General features: G+C 40.0%; 1 protein-coding gene across 2 annotated transcripts in view; it reads left to right on the plus strand.

Annotated features, from left to right (window-relative positions):
- The window catches only part of TSPAN8 (tetraspanin 8), a 221,067-nt gene that overhangs the window by 96,351 nt on the left and 105,947 nt on the right, over positions 1-18,769 (plus strand). For both annotated transcript variants that reach the window (XM_057316262.1, XM_026500024.4), the window contains 2 exons: positions 8,604-8,692; positions 13,233-13,280. The gene's annotated coding sequence lies outside the window, so the exon portion shown is untranslated. The remainder of the gene's footprint in view (positions 1-8,603; positions 8,693-13,232; positions 13,281-18,769) is intronic.

The raw sequence follows: 18,769 nt of genomic DNA on the forward strand, positions 1-18,769 counted from the left end.
TCTTTCCTTTTTGGGGAATTGCCTTTACCTTTTCTCCGCTGGTTTCTAATTTCTTGGTATTGTGGAGGACGCCAGGGGTTAAGGGTTTACTTCCAGAGTCAGAAGCAACCTGGGTTTGTATCCCATTCCTCTGTAGCTGTGTGACCTGGGTGGGTCATGACCTCCCTATGCCTCAAATTTCTTTACTGTAGAATGGTGACAATCAATAGTTTACTCCTCATTGGGCTGCTAGGAGGATTAAACAGTATATGAAAATGCTTAGGATAACACACTGTAGAGGGGAAATGCTCAATAAATGTGAGCTACTTTGTTGTTGATGTTAAGATAATGCTTTGAGGATTTGGATGGTGAAGCTGACAAAAATCAAAGTGAAACCACTGGAGTCCCATAATTGCAGCACAATAGCTCTAGAATATTTCTAACAGTGTCTCAAGGACGTTGTGCTCTGAACTATGGATATACTGGACCAGGTAATTTTCGTTTTGCTTTGTTTTTCCCTGTTTGGTGTGCGGTGGTGCCATGCTGTGCATTGTAGAATGGTTGGCAACATTCCTGGTCTCTACTCACTAGATGCCCATTGCATTCCCTCTCCTCCTGTTGTTACAACCAGCACTGTTTCAGACATTGCCAAATGTCCCCTGGGAGACAAATCACGCTTTGTAGGCCAAGGAGAATCATAAGTCACTTTCTTCAGCCCTAGGGTCACTCAGTTCCCCTTATCTTTCCTGAAAGCTATGAAACCGAGTTTAAAGGAATCCCCTTGGCTTTGATGGAGTGGATCCCTATAACATTCAAGTAGGTGTGTTCTTTAGAAATGAGATGAATGCTTTCTTATTGCTGACAGTGCAACATTCCAGTGGGCTCTCTGGTATAATTCTGGAGTGGAGAATAATGGTGCATTGTATTTGCAAGCTACTTCACTTGCTACTTTCGATCCAGCACTGAATTCTGAAGGAGCAAAGAAGGAATTCTCATTAACAATAAATGCCTTTTTCAATAGATATTCTTAGGGCTCATTAAAGACAAAAAAATTGAGCTGGGGAAAATAAATGGCAGAAAAATGTTATTCATATAAAATAAATGTGCTAATTGGCAAGAGTGTTTCAAAAGGACTTCTTCGCTCTCCGGACGCTTTGAGCTTTGCCTACTCTCTCCTTGGCAGTGCAGTGTAAAAATGGAAATGGATTCTTTGAGCCTCTTGATGACATTTTGTTGGAATATAAGACATATTGCGTTTAGATTTGTGATCTGCAAGAATTCCATCTGCACCATTCACTGGAGACCGTGCCACTGATGATGATTCCAAATGGTCTGTTCTTATTATTTATTTACCTGCTTAATAATAGCAAATTAAACTGAAAGGACAATTTGATTAGGAGACTTCAATTATTTTATTTCTTAGAATGGCTTGTGTGGAAAAAAGAGCTGTCCACATTTTGGATAAAGGCAGTTAATTTTTTTCTTCCTGAATACACTTTAGGGATTTGTAAAGAAACTACTATCCAAGGACCATCTTACCAGGTGAGTGCTAGAGGAAAACAGCATAATAAAATCCACAATTATTTAAAAACAAATTTTTTTTCCTTCATCCCAACCCAAGTGAATAGTGTCAATGAACTGAATGAGTTGACATCGTACGATTTCCTAGATTCTTTCAGGGACAGCCCTCATGGGAATGAAACATGAGTTGCGGGTTCAACCTTGGGGGACCAATTATGCAGTTTCATTTGGCAGCTATTGTCATGGCCACTTAAGTGTCAAGGCTTTTGATATCCATTTGTAACCATAACCTTTCATTTAAAAATACTACTACTTTCTTTGGCAGCCATCCTAACTTAATTAGGAACTAACGCAGACTTGTACATTTCTTATAAACACATCAGCCGGCCAGAGGATCTGGCCAGGGCTAGAGCATGATTGGAGCTTGATTGAGGGGTTTATCTTTTCCTCCTTCCTATAACGCACATATAGGTCTGGATTCTATTCAGCAGAGCTGCTTTTCCTCTTATTTTCCGGTTTTGACATTTTGAATTAATTTACTCTCGTGCTCTCATTCTCCTGCTTTTACTCCTCTCTGGCACTGTTTCTCTGTTTCTTTCTCTCCTAAAACTTTGTTTTGCATCCCCCTCCCCCTTTTTTTGATTGTTACAACTTTATCATTTAAACATTTACCAAAGAACTAGTCTGACAGCCTCTGGACAGTAAGGAACAAGATTTAATGATGACATTAGAGATGATCGTTATTTCTTTTAATGAATTGTATATTACCAATTTGATTTTTTTTTAACTTCTTTTGAGAGGAGAGCTGCTTTGTTTCTTACAGGGCTCTAGTGGTAGCCTGCCATCAATGAGCACAGAATAAGGCACGAGACTTGACGGAAGCCGTGGTGAAATGGGTATTTACATGTGGCCAGGGACATCCAGTTCTACCCTAGAGATGAGATGTGTGGGACCATGTAGTTTAGATTTTGCAGATCACCAGAAATAAGAATATAATCATCAATTGGGGCTATAAAAGGTAGTGATTATATGCTAGCTCATTTTAAGTGTCTACTGTGTGCTAGGTTCTATGCCAAGTACTTGACCTTTTCTTCATATAATCTTCGCAACACTACTGAGATATAAATCATTTTCCTCACCATTTTAAGATGAACTTAATCTCAAGGAAGTTAAGTAGCTTTTGTACAGTCTTGCAGCTACTAAGTCTGATTCTAAAACCTGTATTTTCAGCCACCACATTTGATATTCGTTTCCTACTGTTTGAAGACAACTCTTTTTATAATCCTCTAGAATGAGAGTATGAAAAATTGTATTGAATAGGATGAAGATGAGCAAACCCTATTCCTGGTAACTGTCCACTGGGTCAAGAAAAATCTGGCTGAGTATTGGTATTTTCTGTGCCTCATTTTACTCTGTGGGTGTACTAATAGGTTTTAACAAATGCAGGGCTGTTACGGCTTTTAACTTCTGGTCCATTTCATCTGTAAAACTTGCTCTTTCAAACTAGTTGTTCTACCAACTTCAGAGACAGAAAATTCTGTTCAGCACAGAAATGAGCGTAACATGCAGATAAGACCCTTTCCTGTGGCCCTTTGTCTTGGGAGTGTGTTTTCAGCTAATGAGAAGTGAGAAGTAATAAAGCTGGAATAAGAACACAATTATTGAACTTCAGATGGTAGATGAGATGGTTTTACTGCTGGCCAACACATCCTCCAGGTTTTGGCTTTTAAGATAAAAATGCTTCATGACCGAATAGTTGTTTAGAGACTTGATGTGAAAGTAATAAAGTAGAAACTTAAAACCAGGGTTTTATTGTTGTTGTGATACTATAAGCATCCTATAAGGATGCTATGCTCTAGTACAGTGATCCGGTCCTCAGTGCCACCTAGGACATGGCTTGGGAATGCTTGTGGGTCCAAGGAGCAAGTGGGAACAAAGGAAAAAGCAAGAGAGTAGCAAAAGGATTGAGAGAACAGAGCAGAAGAGGGGAGAATGGAAAGAGGAAGACAGACCAGGGAGGATGTAAGATTTGGAATAAAAGGAGATCGATAGAAGAAAGCGGTCTCCCTAGTGGAAATAACGAACTATTGTCTCAGGCAGATTCCAATGCCATAGTTTAATTCTTCAAAGTACAGGTGTAGTAGCATTTATTTGATCATTGAACGGTAGACATGATGGGATAACAAACCATTTGAGAAACCATTTAAAAATTTCCTTTCTCGGGGCGCCTGGGTGGCTCAGTCAGTTAAATTCTACCTTCGGCTCAGGTCATGATCCCAGGGTCCTGGGGTTGAGCCCTGGGTTGGGCTCCCTGCTCAGTCGGGAGTCTTCTTCTCCCTCTCCCTCTGCCTTTCCCTGCCCCCGCTCATGCTTGTGCGCACACGCCCTTTCTCTCTCAAATAAATCAATAAAATCTTTTTTAAAAATTCCTTTCTCTTCCATTAAACAAAAATGCAGCACATAATATACAGTTATCTGCCCATTTCTTATTACACATCGTGATACGTCTTGGAGGTCTTCTATGTGCGAACACTGAAGCCCTCCTCAGTTTTTTAATAAGTGGCATAGTATTCCTTTGGTGATATAGACTGGAGTATGTAATCGGTCCCCTGTTATTTCTACTTTTTATAGATTTCAAACAATTCTGCCATTACCAATATTATGCACACCATGTTTGCATGCATAGGTTTATCTGTGGGACAGATTCCCAAACACAGGATTACTGAGTTAACAAGAGAATGCCAAGGTGAACTCCACTGAGCGCTACCGTTTGGGGCTTCCAATTGCAGTGCGTGACTATTTTTTAATCCATTGTATTAATACTGATGACAATAAACATTTAATGATTGCTTACTATTTGCCATTTATTATTCCAAGAGCTTTAAAGGCATAATTGTACTTACTCTGCAGTATGAGATAGGTAAAATTATCTCTATTGTACACTTAAGGAAAATGAGACTCAGAGAAATAAATCACTTGCCTAGTGTCAAAGATATTGTAAGTAGTAGAGCTAGGATTCAAATCTTGCTGGCCTGACCTCAGACCCTGCCTTCTTCCTGTCAACCAGCTGTTCCACCCAAACTGGGACGGTCACCAATGCCTTCTTGTCTCCAAATCTAACAATTCCCGGCCCTCATCCACATTTTTTTTTGCAACCTCATGCCTCCTGCAGTCAATGCAAGGGACTACAAGCTTTGAAGAGCCACACCTAAATTACCCCCCATTATGTGTATTTTACACTTTTAAATAAAAGCAGAAGAGAGAAAAGGAAATGTGTCATTTACTAAATTACTTAGGAAAAGAAATGGTATGTAATACATCAGTTCAGACTTGACAAAAAAGCCCTTGAATAGAAGATTAAAGTGTCAGCAAAAGTTTTTGAAAATGTTCTATCATTTGATAATAATGTTAAAAATTTGAAGAGTCTCTATTGTCGCTATTAAAGCTAAGGATTTTAAAATTTGGAAATATATTACTTTTGAGATTTATTTAGCGGGAGGAAATTTTTATGGCATTCTTAAATATTTATACTTTATTATTCATACAATTACTTAAGCAATATTTATTTGTAAGAGTAAAATTTTTGACAATATACATCAACTTTTTTGCCTGGCCTTGAGAATTCAGGTAATAAGTAGGAAAATAAATTACACTACTTCTGGCTCTGATTTAATTTGAACAGATAAAGGAGACTATATGAATAAATGTAGCATATATTGATATTTTAAAATTTTCCATTATTAGTGGAAGGTAGAGAGAAGTGTAAAATATAGTATCAATGAACCATATGTTAACTAGTAATTAAAAATTGCTCAGCATCACAAATCATCACGGAAATGCAAATCAAAACCACAATGAGATATAATCTTACACCAGGTAGAAGGGCTATCATCAAAAAGACAAAAGCAATAACAAGTATTGGTGAGGATGTGGAGAAAAGGAAACCTTCATACACTCTTGGTGGGAATGTAAATTGGTGCAGCCACCTTGGAAAACAGTATGGAGGTTCCTCAAAAAATTAAAAATAGAACTGCCGTATGATCCAGCAATCCCACTTTTGGGATATATATATAAATCAGGATCCCATGGAGACATCCGCACTCCCATGCTCCTTGCAGCATTTCTCACAATAGCCAACATACAGAAACAACTTAAGTGTCCATCAACAGATGAGTGGATAAAGAAGGTATGGTATATATAAGCAATGGAATACTATTCAGCCATGAGAAATAAGGAAATCTTGCCATTTGCAACAACATGAATGGACTTTGTGGTTGTTACGCTAAGTGAAGTAAGTCAAAGAAAGACAGATGCTGTATGATATCAGTTATAGGTGGAATCTAAAAAAAAAAAAAGCAAACTCATAGAAACAGAAGAGTGGTAATTACAAGGGGTTGTGGGTGGGAGAAATAGGGAGATACTGGTCAAAGGGTACAAACTTCCAGCTATAAGATTAACAGGTTTGGGGATCTAATGTACAGCATGGTGATTAGAGCTAATAAAACTGTATACTTAAATGTTCTCACGAAATGGTAACTGTGTGAGAGGATGGAAGTGCTAGCTAATACTATGGTGCTAATCCCGTTGAAATTTATAAATGTATCCAATCAACACATTGTACACCTTAAACTTACATAATGTTATGCACTAATTATATCCTATAAAGCTAGAGATATATATCTATTTCTGTGTGGAAATTATATATCTATAAATATCTATCTATAGATATATATTTCTGTATAGATGTATAGATATCTATATAGAGATAGAAATATAGATATATAAATATTTCTAGGAGAAAAAGCCTTAAAAATTTGACTAGAGTTTTGAAGTAATTGTTCTTTTTCTTTGTTTCTAAGAGGGCAAATGGAGTCCTCTTGAAAGTATAAAAGATGCTTTAGTGAATTGCTGAGAGTATCTGATCTCTCAGTTCTACCCCTCCTCTTCTCTCTACTCCTCTCCACATTTGCGGCTGAAAGCCTGCAAGCTATTTCCCCCAGGTTCCCTCGCCAGTTGCCTTCCTGCTAAGTTCTATCAGTGGGACACATTGGCAGGTAATTGGGAACTGGGAAGAGGGAAGAAACTTTTTTTTTTTTTTTTCCATCTTGGCTTCTGGCAGGTGGTTTTGGTAGTAGAGGCCACTGGCCAGTGTGAGCTCTGGGTTCTCACTGGGTGCGGCTCCAATGGCAGCGGTGGGGGGGTGTTTGAGCAGGCACTGGCGCCAGGGGCCCGAACAACCACAGTGGCAGTAGGGAGTTCTCAGCAGCCTCGGGGACTCACATGCTGGGTTCTGGGTAATACCATTTCCCTTTTCACTTCTCTGGTTCTAAGCACAATAGTGATTCTCTGCAGTTACTGATCTTTGGGTGAATTTATCTCCATTGGCTCATGTAGTTCTTCAATATCTTTGCAATGAGTTTCTTGTATTAAGTTCTCTCTGTTTGATATGACCAGAGTGGTTTCTGTTATCCTGGTTGGACATCAACTGACATAGTTTATGGAAATTTCTCTCTTGTCCATAAACTAGAGCTCATTATCTTAAGATGGTGGTATCCAGACAGGATGGTGTCACATGTTTATGGTGATGGCGATATTTATGGTGTAACTGACAAGCCAAAGCAAGTGACCATAAACCTAAAGTGAAAAGAATCACAGTCTTCAGGGCGCCTGCGTGCCTCCTTTGGTTAAGCAACTACCTTTGGCTCAGGTCATGATCCTGGAGTCCCAGGATCGAGTCCCATGTCGGGCTCCCTGCTCAGGAGGGAGTCTGCTTCTCCCTCTGCCCCCCCCCCATTCTTTCTCTCTCTCTCAAATAAATAAATAAAATCTTTAAAAAAAAGTTACAGTCTTCTTGTGCTGTCTCTGTATGAATGCCAGTGTCCCACTTTCTCAGCATGTTCTTGGATTGAACCTCCAGCAATTGGTGAAATCTTTGATATTGCTCAAATATGGACTTCTTTTTCTCCTTACCTGAAGGCCAATAAAGTTGAGGGAGAAAGAGACCATGGAGAACAATACTGATTTCCACCTTTTGTGGTCACCTGTCTTATTACAGGAGCTCATCAAAATTATTGTGTAAAAGGATTATCAACTACTTTGTAAAATCCGTGTGTACCTAGGAAGTTATTGATGAACTTCTAAGGCAGACATTTGTTCCACATTTTTCATTTATGTTGTGTTTTATGAAATAAATGGTTCATTCCTGGTCTAAAAAGTGTGACAGGTCTACTAAAGGATAAGACACCTATATCAAAAAGTAAGTCAACTACATCATTAAGCACACAGACTTAGCTCACCAGCTTTTGGATTGTGGTGATGGTTTCATAGGTATAAGCATATATGTCCAAACTCTTTAAAATGTATACATTAAATTTTACCTCATTAAAGCTGTTAAAAAAGCTTGCATAAATGATTTCACACTTCATGTATCATTCTGCAACTTGATATTTTTCACTCAACATTTTTATCTTGGGACATTTACTCGGGTTGGTATATTTAGCAGTATTTCTTTATGATTCACTTTCATTGTCCTATACTCTTCTACGACTTAGTGATGCAAGTCCACTTACTGTTTTTTCATTAGAATCCTATGATTTTAAAAGTCAGGATCTTCACTGTAGCCGTGGTTTTCTTCATACTAGTCCTGATCAGATTGCATGCTGCAGTAGTGGCGATTAATGAATCCTAATTATTTTCTTCTTTTAAAAAATTACCCCACGACAGAGGAAGCTCTAAGTAAATTTTATTTTCCTCTATCCCTACCTGCACTTTTCAACCTTTAATGTCCTAACCTATGCAGAATACTTGGAAGGGAATGTGGCACAGGGTTGTACTAGAGAAGCTTCGTCTGAAGGACGTGGGCGCATTAGGGTAAGGAGCCAGACTGTCTGGGTTTGAAGCTCAGCTGTGCTACTTAGTACCTGTGTGACTTTGGGCAAGTTTCTCAGCCTTTCTGGGCCTCAGGTCCCTCATCTCTAAAATGAGGGCATAACAACAGTCCCTACCTCATAAGGCTGTTTTTTGAGGCTTAAATAAGTAAATGAAAATATGCAGGGAACGCCTGTTACCCAGCCAATTGTAAGTTGTTGTGTGTGTTATTTCAGGTTCCTTGGGCCCTTGCTCCAGGCCTCATGCTCTTTGGACCCTGCATTCTCTGCAGTCTTGGAACTTGGATGCACCAACACTTGCCAAGGTACTAATGAGTTGATGAGTCATTCCTTTCCATGATACTTCCCTTTAACCCATTCCTGCTGAATGAGCCTAAACTATTATGTCCTGAGGGTGAGCGTGCCTTCCTGGCACAGCCCAAGTGGCACCGCACATCTATTTCCCATCTAGGGGAGACCATCTTTATCCCTCCCTCTTCGCTCCTAATGTCATGACACGGAGATTTTCCAACATGTTGTTTTCTTTTGACAGGAGTATACGTTTTAGTTGAAAAAGTCGCTAGCAGCCGAACTGGTGACATGACTTGAATTTTTAAAGATTTGTTTCTTTCCTTTCGGCTTAATGCTTCTCCCTGATGCAACTTGTATTTTCTCTAGCTGGAGGTGGTGGGTGGGAACCCAAGTTCTGAGCATTGTTTGGTAGGAAAGCCAGCCCTTCTCACCTCATTGAGTTTTCACCCAGTCCAGGAAGGTCTCACACATAATTCGAGCTGCTTCCATTCCATCTGACACTTTCTGCTCTTCTATCTACTTTCCACAATCCCTTTGCTCCAGTGAGCACTGCTGCCACTTTTATTGTCCATTTGCTGGTGGCCCATGTGTCCCTGCTCCCCTCAACCCGTGCTCACACCAGGCACAGAGCCAGCAATCGGACCCAGTTCCTGGATTCTTGGCTCTCTTGAAGCTCACTCTGCCCACTTGGCCAGGCTTTGTCTCCACTTGGGCAGTTTTCCTTTCAATGCTCCACCTTCCTTTCCTCCAGTCAGCTGTTTTAGGGAACGTCTGTCCCATGTAATGAGAGCATATCCTAGCCACAGTTGCTGGCCAGGTTTAAGTTCTTTCTTACAGAACTCCTGGACCCTATCTGGGTTAGGGCCCCTGGACAAGCCATGTGAGGAAACAGTCTAGACTGCACAGAGCGCATGGGAGATCCCTCGGGTGCGATGGCTTGACTTTTCAAGTTATCCCAATAGACTACTCTTTTTACCTAAGTTAACTGCAGTTCCTTGAGTTCCCACGTGGCTATGGCAGTCACTTAGGAAGCAGAAAAGCCCAGAACCTGTAAAGCTTAAAAATGACAATTATTTGAGTATTCAAATAAGGATGTTCTTGTGAAACCACATGAATGAAAAATATCAGTGATGAAAAATTTAGAAATCACTGTTATACAAAAATCTCAGACTGTGTTTTGTCTCTAAGGTATGAAAGAAATATTGAATCTTTACAGTTTACAAATATCTAAAAAGACTAATGTAAACTGTTCCCTTCATATTGTTGCATATTAACAAAGTATTCTTTTGTATTACAAACATGATGGAGACTAGTACTGACTCTTGCCAGGCACCGTTCTATAAGCTGGGATGTGTCATGGAGCTCATGTTCTAGTAGTTTTAGGATTTGATTAGACTACACTCTGGAGTATTTGGGAATCTAGTCATTTCACATCCAGAAAAGATGGATATCACTAGTGTGAAAGCATATACCATGAGAGACAACTGTCCAATTGAGGACAAAGAGCAAAAATATGTTCACAATCTAGTGGGGAAGTCAGATGTGGATATAGCTAAAATATAATATGACAAATGCTGTGATAGCATATAAACAAAGTATAGTTTAGAACAGTGGGTATTAATCAGATTTCTCAAGAGGATAAACTTGGGCTTTAATAACAAGCTAATAAATGAGTTTCAAACAGCACAAGACTGGACCAGACTATAGTCTTCCAGGGCTGGGAAGCAAAGAGACATCCAGGGGGTAATTATAGGATAGTTTAGGACATTTGAAACATAGGAGAACATTCTCAGACACCAGACATGGGAGGACCTTCCTCCCTCAGGGTCAGAGATAAAGACGGGTCATCCAAGGGTCATAATATCAAGGGGGAGGGTGGAGCCATAAATCATGGCCATTATTATTTATCTGAAGTAACAAAAATAGCCAGAAGCTCAGTTTCGTAGGTTGAGAAGCTCTGTTTTCTGGGTAAGCTTTGTGTCATTGCAAAACAGAAAGAAAAAGTTGTGAAAATAATTCAAATTCTTGGTAAAAGTAAGCATTATCAATAACAGAAACCTCTTGCAATTCAAAGTTTATTATATGAAAATCACTCAGTAATTGGTAGGATTTAGAGGGATGATAATATGATTCCTTTCCAGTTTCCACTTAAGAAAAGAAAAAGACTTTGGTCAAGTTGGATGGGGTCAGAGTAGGGCAGGAAAACTTCATGCAGCTCCAGAATACTCTTGATTTAGTTGTAATAGTAATTCTGTCTTTCATATTGAAGGTGAAACTACTGAACCACAATAAGGAGGGAATCATCTTTTGAGGGTTCCCCTAAGCACCACCTCAAAGGTGAGGCAGTCGGGTGGCTGCTCTGTCATCTGATGACTAACACGCTGTCTACCAAATACAAGTGTGCAAGGTACTAGGAACATGAAGAGTCATAAGCTGTGGTGTTTGGTCCCAACTTTCATAGAACTTAAAATCTCGAAGGAAGGACATTAAGGAAAAGCAATACTAGGTAGAATAGGGTTAAGGTACAGGTGAAGGTCTCGGATCAGAGACCAGCTATCATGCCCGGACACAAACCTGGAGCTTTGATAGAAGAATGTGTAAGCGATTGAGGCTAGATATTTATCCAAACTAGAATCAGGACAATTCACTGAAAATCAATTTCCAAAAAGTCGGTTTGTCAACATTGATGAATTGTGGAAGATTTTTTTGAAGTTTTAGTTTTGCCATAGCCTGTACACCTCAGCTATTTTCGTAAGGATTTAACTGCTCAACTTTGCTGGACGCTGATTTCAAGCATATTTGATAATTCGGATGCCTGGTATTGCTCAGTGCTTAATGCTTTATCTGTGAATGGGCGGTCTTTTTCTTAAACCCAGTTTATAGCCTTTTCTATTTTGGTGGGCTGGCGTCCCACCCCTGAAACTGCTCTCAAATGGTTGCAACCAAATTTCCTGAAACCTCAGGATATGAAGCTGACAGTTTCCTCCAGATGGTGTTTTGGTGGGTTTGCCATGTGCTGAAATGGCTTTGAATCAACTGACTTTCAACGAATTAACCCAAAACAGTTCAAACGAATCCAGAGCACTCCAAACTACCCCTTAACTTTCTGTCTCTGTAAGTGAAGTCCTCATGTCCCTAAATTATAAAATTAGAAGCCCCTAACTTATTTTTTTTTTAGTGATCTAACAACTTTCCCATAATGTTTTTCTCCCAGCGCTGATGATAAACAGTAGTAAAAATAACCCTCAATATATTTTTTAAAGCTTCCCTTTTAATCCCTTCCTGGAAAAGAATCCGTATCTAGCATAATCTAAACAACGCTGAGTAGGTATCAGGAGCTTAGATTCCAGTCCCCAAACACTTAAACTTCTTAAATCCTTAACATCCAAATATTTTTTTTCTATAAAATAGAGATAAAACATCAGCCTCTACCTTCCTTGTAAATAACATAATAAAGGGAGTTGAGGTGATAAAGTAACTACTGTCATCGTTGAGAAGGAGAAGAGTCAATGGATTGAGCTTCACTAATAGTCATCAGTTTAATATGTTCCAATTTAGTACTTACCTAGCATCTCTGCTCAAGAAATAGTGTTATGTACTATTAAAAATTTAAAAAAAGGTGAACAAGACACAGTTCTGACCATCAAGAAGCAATTGTTTCAGTCAGATGAATAAAATAAATACATAAACCTATAGGGCACTGTATAATAAGGGCTCAAAGATAATAGAAATGAAGTTCATTGTTGATTCCAAGGAGACGCATTCCACTAGACACGTGTTTGAAAGACTGGAAGGTCTTGAGTAGATGAAAACCAGAAAGAACATTTCGAGGAAGGGCATAGAGTTGGGAAACCATAGCACCCACGTGTAAAAGGTGTGTTTACGGGGGAAATGGGAAATGGTAGTAGAGACTCATGGGGGGGTCATGCTATGCAGGGATTTCTGCTGCGTTTGGTATGCAATGAAACACTGAGGGTTTTCAGATGTAAGAGATAAAATACAGCAATACAGTTAATCTGGTAGAGGCATTTGGGATAATTTGGAGAGGATAATTTTGGGAAAATTGAGAGTATAGCCTGGAATTAAAGGAGTTTCAAGTTCTGAGCAGCAGAAATCAGACAGCAGATGGAACCCGGAACCTCTTTCCTGGCGCTGGTCAGCCGTCTGGTGACTAGAGCTACACATAAGTAATGGGGTGGGACAAAGGGCAGACTCTTCAACATGTCCTACAAAGTCCCTTTGAAACTGGCTTTTACTGCTTTGTTAGCTTCATCTTCCACCATCGTCCCGAGCTTGTCTCTGTAGCTGTGTGGCATCACCCCAACCGTTCCCTAAAAACCCCAGTACCCCGCTCTTCTCTGCTTGGCCTTCTGCCTGGGGCACTCTGCCCTGCCTTTTCCTCTCCCCAGGGAACTTCTACTGGTCTTCCTTTTTCCACTCTCTCCTTCCTCCAGCCTCTTCTTACACTGATTTAGGGATTTATGAATTTCATATTCTGTAGATGTTACACTCTGTTGCAACTGCCTATTTCCTTGTTTTCCTTTCTTCCTCCAGACTATGAGCTGTTGGAAGCTGGGACCACTTGATTGAGCAGCTAGCATGGTGAGTGACATTGAATAGTTGCTCAATAGCTGCTGGGTAAATGGAATAATGGTCAAGTTAATACAGTACCTCAAGCATCTATTCACAGTTACATTTCCAGCACTTGTATAGACAGAAATCATGATGCGAAAGAAGAAAGAGAACTTTGATGAATCAAGGCAATTATCTGCACCCACGTGCACACATACATCTAGCAATATGTTTATGACGAATATACAGTGGTTGATTCCATTCTTTCTATGTAAATGCTAGGGGACTTCAAAACAGAGGGATGGCTCACGGTGCCATTAGTCAGGAAGGGTTTTGAATCCACTGGAACAATCCAGGAGAGGGGGAATTAATGCTTGGAAAAAAAAAGAGAACAAAGGAAAGAGTAAATTCAGTGATGTACAAAGAGGACTATTTATGTGTTATTGAGACATGAGGGTGTATTTTCTTTCAGATCTCTCCTGTTCTTCCCGAGATCTAAATAAACAAAAGGAAGACCAAACTGGGAGAGGGAAAATCTGTTCAAAGCCATGAAACACAGACATCACAGAATTGTTTCAGTAACATTTTATTGTCAGAAGGATTCAAAAGATAAATCAGGCTGGGATGCCTGGGGATTATGTTACGGGAGTTTGAACAATCAAATAACTAAGAGTTACTCCAAGAGGCATATTTGTAGTCATTCCTTGCAAGGGATGAAAGAGGATGATGTAAGCTTCAAGAGTAAAGTAACGTGTGATAAATTTTGGAAGAAATAACTGGAAAAAAATAAGAACTTCTGGCTTGATGTTCCAGGAATACAGCTAAGCAGGCCAAGATTTTATTGCAAGAAAAGAAAGTGCATATTACAGAAATGAGAAGACAATGTTATGTGGATAAAGAAGCACTGTGATATTTTAAGCTAGCTGAATAAAATAGAACATGGCAATGGCAATATGAATAAAAGGCACAGAAATGGGGACTAGAAAAAAACAGATGCAGAATTTTTTTTTCTGGGAGCAGATAGAAGTTAATGTTGATGAAGGAAACTACTGTGAACCTGCTTTATAAACGACTTTGTGAATATTGAGGAATTGGTCGGCTTGTGCTCACGCGGTTGGCATATCGGAAACATTGCATCTAATGCAGGCTTAAAAATCTTCATCTTGAGGAGGAACATATTTATCTTAGGCCTTTCACAGATTTGAATAGAAAACATAAGATAAAGAGAAAATGGAAAAATCAGAGGTAACAAAATTTGATCCTGCCTGTATATTGTAGAAACCGATGAAGGGTCTCTTAAAGGGAAAAATAAAAACATTTTGTTATCAGTTTAAAGAAAGAACACTTATTCAGAGGGATCAGAGGACATAATTCCCCAGTTTGATACAGCAACCTGATTCTTATTTTGTAACCACTAGCCTGCTAGAAGGTACTATCTGTTTTAATACGGTTTTTATTTTTTATTTTACAAGAACCAAAAGGACAGTGCTATAACTCAGTTTGGATGGCAACATTATGTCAGGACATAGATTCCAAGAGCTGTATTATATCTAGTAAGGGCAAGACTCCATAAGAATAAGATGACATATGAAAAGAAGAGAGAAATAGTGATAATGGACACCTTAACTCTCTTCTGAAGGGGACAATAAAAGTTAAAATGAAGCATTAGGGAAAGCAGTCTGGCTGAGGTCCAAGTTGTCAGAGAAAGGCTTTAGAAAAGTAGGGGATTCTGATAGAATGACGGGTCAAGTCTTATATGATATCCCCACGTGTTGTAGTCCAGTGAGCAGTAGAAAGTTAAAGCATCTTTATATTTAGACGGAAGATCCCATGATCAGGTGCCCACAGTTAGCTAACTTCCTTTGCTTTTACGTGGGTCCTTTTGTACCCTGCAATGTCATGTGGGACGTCAAGTCAGTAGGTCACACATTCTGTAAGCACTTGGAAAATGGTGCTGGCTGAAGTCCTGCAGGCAAAGAAGGCAAACCCATATTGGGCATGTGTGCTGATTTTAGTCAAGATAAATGGCTGCATTTTTTCAGGATGAAAGGAGTCTGATGTAATCAACTTGGCACCAAGTTGGTCTGGAGATTTGGTGCCATGCTCGGGGCTCAGCCTCGGTCTCGATTGCTGGCAGGTTTGGACTTTCAGCAGAAACAATATTTAATCAGATTTGGTGAGTGGGAACCCATACAGTCAGGCTCATGCTTCCAATCCTGCCACCATGACTATCCTGTTCATGGGCCCCCTGTACCAAGAATAGGGTGGTCCAGGATACAGGTTGCTGACGTTCATCGTCTGCTTCTTTGTTTATTATTTTCTCGGTGGTAGAAGCTCTCTGTTGGATAACATACAGTACTTTCCCCACTCCCCTTCCCAGACCTCTTTGTCTTTAATCTTATTATTTATTCTTTATGCCATATTCTTACCTTAAGTCTTCTCTTTCCACACAAAGTGGTTGAGCAGGTGGACAATCTGAAGCCCTATTTATTGGGAAGATTTTCTTCCCCGCTTACATTCAGGGCCACCCTGCGTGGGGCTATGGAGTGACAACCACCCATTTTGGGCTTACGTTCACTTATTGAACTGATCAGTTTGTGGAAACAAGCTTGGCCATTTTCCTCCTCCACTATTTGATCATAATGGACTTTCCAGGAAGCCGTGGGCAGTAGCTGGGGGGTACATGCTGGTGGGACAGTGGCAGGTAACCCGAGGGCATCTGCTGTGCAGCTTGCTTGCAGCCCCACCAGCAGCTAATTCCAGATGTACCATTTCCATCTGGTGGAGTGCTGGGGGCCCACCCAGCCTTAAGGTTTGGTGGATCTGATAGAACTCAGCTTGCGATGAACATACAAGTCCCATATACTCTCTCACTTCTTTTCCACAAGAGAAGAATCCCCTAATTCACTTGTAGTTGGGTCTCTGCTAATAGCAGCTGAATATAATTTCTAGCTGACAATGACTGGATGTTGTACAACATTGCTATTCAAACTGTATTGTGTAAGCCACTGTCAGTCCATGAACTTTGCTATCAGTTGCCATAAAATCAGAAGCTAGCACCAGAATCTAGACCGATTTCTTTACTATGCACACTCTAATTCAACTGGACACTTTTCTTCCTTTTGGAAGGTTGTGAGATGCTCTCAGCAAAGAGAGCAGTATATTGATTACATTGTGGTATAAGTTCTTTAGCTCATAAAGTTCTTTTTTTTTTAATTTTATTTATTTGAGAGAGAGAGAGTGAGAGAAAGCATGAGCTGGGGAGAGGGAGAGGGACAAGCAGACTCCCCGCTGAGCAGGGAGCCCCACGAGGGACTTGATCCCAGGACCCTGGGATTATGACCTGAGCTGAAGGCAGACATTTAGCCACTGAGCCACCCAGGTGCCCCTCTTTATCTCATAAAGGACCGGTATTGATCATAATGGACCAGTAACGAGTAGTTTGGACACTGACACCTTAAGTAGGACCGATCGAAGACTTACATCCCCCAAAGTGTACTTTAGAGACAGATGCACTGGGATATAAACACAAATTCCTTCCTTTAATTGTTGATTCTGTTTCAAAATTTAACCCTGTGATTATTGATTGGGGCTACTGCTAAGTCTTTTAAGTCATCTCTTAACTACTTTACTCTCCTGGTCTTGCATTCAGGATAGCGAAAAATTATTACACAGGATTTGGTTTCACAGACTTTTGTAATCACACAGCAGTGACTGACATGTTGTTTTCTTCAAAGCAGAATAAAAACCTTTCATTTTGTGCTGCTTTGTATGCCATTTGTCTATCAAACCTGGCTGTTACGTAAAGCAACCGTTTTACACATAGACTCTGCTTCGGTTTCAGAGTGGAGGTGGGATTAAATGGTTTACCAATACATGCAGTAAGTGCTAAATGTGTGCTACCTATTATTGCTAGTTGTGCTTGGGCTTGTTCATTATTATTCAACTTCCTCACTGCCCCCACACCCTACCCTAGATCCCACTGCGTTTTTCAGAATATGTTTTGTATGGGTAGCCATAAATAGGCAAAGATGAGCAAACCCAAGGACAGTTTTTATTAATGCTAGAATTTTGTAGTTAAGCCCCAAGTAGACCGCTACAGCTCTGTCTTAATCTGTAGGAAACTGTGGAATAAAAACCAATGGCTGCTCACCGCTCTAGATACCACAGCTCTAAACTTCCTTGTGAAGTTAAAAAATGCTGTACTCCCAGATCATGTTATCCTTGGGAAGCATTTCATGCTGACTGTGTACACAGCTTTTATTATCATGTAAATTCAGTTGGCGTTAATTCCATTAGAAATTCTGGGGTAGAAACCTTTCTTCCTTGCAAATGATTGAAGGGTACAATTCTCAGTATCCTTGTAGTCTAAGGAGGACAGCCTGACAGATATGGCAAGGATAATGCTTTTTTTTTTTAAGATTTTATTTATTTATTTGAGGGAGAAAGAGAGAGCAGAGAGAGCACACGAAAGGTGGGGAGAGGCAGAGGGAGAGGGAGAAGCAGATTCCCCGCTGAGCAAGGAGCCTGATGCGGAACTCGATCCCGGGACCCTGGGATCATGACCTGATGAACCCACTGAGCCACCCAGGCGCACCAAAGATGATGCCTTTTAACTACAGAACTTGATTTCCTTAGCCTGACTTTCAAGGAAATGTAATCTTTGAAGGAACTCTATGGCTGGTCAAGTAGAAGGCATTTCTGCTAAATCATCTGCAAATCAGTGGAGGTTGCTAATATAAAGAGGGACAATAGCGAGAATTTTTCCACTTTTGAACGAAAACTGTGACACCTGGGCATGACTAGGTTAGGAATAATGGGAATTTAGATGAGAAGATATTCTCTTGAAAAATGACCCACCACCACCTTCCTTCCTTCCCTTTAAAGCACTAAGGGTCAGAAGTAAAGAGTGAAAAGAACAGAAGAACAAGAATGGCACCCTAAGGAACTAGGCTTTTAGGTGGGAGACACAGCTTGGAAGTTTCAAAGGAGACATGGAGATCAAGAATTTGGAAAATGAGAGAAAGGAAGGGAGAGAAATAGGGAAAAAGAGTGGAAAGGTGGACGAGAAAGAGGGGGAGAGATCCCATCTTTGATCTATCTTTTGTTTTCTTTGCCCAGTTGTCTGCCCCTGCAACTATTCTCCATATTTTTCCCTTTGCTTCCTTCTGTCCTTTCACGTGGTAAATGCAATTACCTCAATTTATCTGTACTCTTTAAAGGGGAAGTGTGCTGTCGTTAAGATCAAACGAGTAAAGTCTCCACTGAGTTGTGGACTTGTTGACAACTTCTTTTTATCTCCTCTACTCCTGAGATTCAGAGTCCTACTTGTCTTTGAGAAGGGTGATAAGTGAAATTGATGGAAGGGGAAGGAAAAACGCATTTCATTTGGTGAATGCACAATCACTAATTATTCATTTAAGCCCATTAACTTATAACTGATTTGATGTCCTGTATATGAAGTAATTCACACTGAATCAGGCTGAAACCGCTTTTGCTCTTCACTGTGCTTCTTGAAA

This window comes from Ursus arctos, unplaced genomic scaffold (genome assembly GCF_023065955.2).
Source record: "Ursus arctos isolate Adak ecotype North America unplaced genomic scaffold, UrsArc2.0 scaffold_21, whole genome shotgun sequence".
Lineage (NCBI taxonomy): Eukaryota > Metazoa > Chordata > Mammalia > Carnivora > Ursidae > Ursus > Ursus arctos.